The sequence below is a fragment of the Aptenodytes forsteri genome, unplaced genomic scaffold, assembly GCF_000699145.1.
Source record: "Aptenodytes forsteri isolate BGI_AS27 unplaced genomic scaffold, ASM69914v1 Scaffold68, whole genome shotgun sequence".
In the NCBI taxonomy this organism is placed as follows: Eukaryota; Metazoa; Chordata; class Aves; order Sphenisciformes; family Spheniscidae; genus Aptenodytes; species Aptenodytes forsteri.
The window spans coordinates 1,714,927-1,716,879 of NW_008795382.1; positions in this window are offsets into that span (position 1 = coordinate 1,714,927).

Below are 1,953 nucleotides of genomic sequence, written 5' to 3' on the forward strand. Positions count from 1 at the left end.
CGGCGCTCGCTGAAGGGGGACCCCGGTTCCCGCCGAGGGCGGTTCCCCTCAGGCCTCCGCTTTGATTACCTGCGTTGACATGGTAACGCCGTTTCACCGCTTCCCGCTCGCCATCGCCAGGACAGTGGCAGGCAGGGCGGCCTCTGGGCGACCCTGAGTGAAGGCACCGGCTCTCAACGCACCTCTCTCCCGCCTCCCTTCCTCCGCTGACCGTTCGCCGTCACCACCGGCCGCCAGGCCTGAGGTGCTGCGGCTCCTTTAAGAGCCTGGCTCGAGGAGCTGAGCCGACGCCATTTTGTCTGGTTGTTGGCCGGCGACGGGTAAACGGGCTCGGGGAAGGGGCGGGGCAGGCCCTCGCGAAGCTACGCCCCTCCCCAAGGCAGCTTTCCCGCCGGTGGGGGTCCCTCCGGCGCGTGCGCTGCCCGTTCTCCTATTCCCGCCGCCAGCGGCCGCTTTACCTCAGCGCAGGGCGGCGGCCGCCCCTCCTCTCCCCGGTCCTCAGCTGCGAAAGGGTTGATTCTGAGAGGTTTTGTTCTAATTAAAGCCCAAGTCACTGTATAAATAACAAAGCCTGCTCTGGTGATAGCTGGGGTTTTGTTGTCCGTGCTTTTTATAGCTGTACGTATGTATCACATATTAGCCTATCAGTGTAAAACGGTATGCAGATGGGTTTGACTCTGGAACGTTGCATGTAGCATTGGAAATAAATACTACATTTGCTCATTATAAACTCAATGCAGTAAGCCTAAATTGCCACCATTTTCACAGAGGTGTTTAAATAAATATCTTGTAACTGTTTTGGGCTGTGTTAGATTGGAATCTATAGAACTAGGTGTGAAATGTAGGGTTGAAAAATCAGTAGGCTATATCTGAAAAAGAATGTAGAGGAAGGACATAATTAGATTTAAAAAACGGTATTTCAGAATATTGTTAGACTTTTAAACTCTTTTCCAGTGTTCTCTACTGTTTGCTCCTTACTGTTTACATACCACCCATGTAAACTTACTGTTTGAATTCTCATTGTTTGGTATTTAGTAATAGGTATTTGGGCCATTATGTTTAATAATATTAAGCACCTTACATTTTGTAAGATTTTATTCTATATATTGTTGCTTCCTTTGTAGTTTATTACACCTGTTGAGAAGCCCAAGTTGGCCTTCCTGTAATTTAATTTTCTATTGATCAGAAATAGTTTTGTAGATGTCTTTCCCGTAAAGTTTGACTACAGTATTTGTTTAAACTTGAGAAGTCTTGCACAACTTTAGTTTAACCTTTCATGAACTTATTTGTTGAGGTCCTATGCTTAGATATCAGGCATGCAAAGGTTTTGTAACCAATTTTTTTTGCAAATGCTCTTTAAAATAGTACATGTTGTAGATGTATTGTGCCCTAAAATTTTCATATTGCAGTTTTATTTGTAATGGAAGTACTCAGAAAATTGGCATGATTAGGAATACAAATGACTGAAAGAAATTTGCAAGTGAAGAGTTATTTCAAAATAAAAAAATGGAAACTTCTGGTCTAAACATATCAATGCATTATGTTTGATATAATTCAAATGCTTTTTTTTCTTCAGGCACAAATTTAAAATTACTTTGATTTAAATAACAATTGTTTTCTGAAGGACAAACTGAATTTAATTTTTTGTTTGTTTGGGTTTTTTTGGTACCTCTGAAAATGATTTTTTTTTTTTTTTTTACATAGCTATCAAACAGAGAAAAAGTTAGTACTGATGTAGGATTACTCCTGAAGGAGTAAAAAATTTCTAAGTTTAGCTGTTCTGGCTTCCTTGGGAGAGGACAATAATGTTTTAGTAAAACATGATCTGCAATTAATTATTAACTATGAGTGAAATGTGTTTGTGGTATTTCTGTTCGTCTACAGCAGAAGCTAAACACAGTTTAATCCAGAATCATTAGCATCTATGGTTTGCTGTTAGTTGTCATAGACACT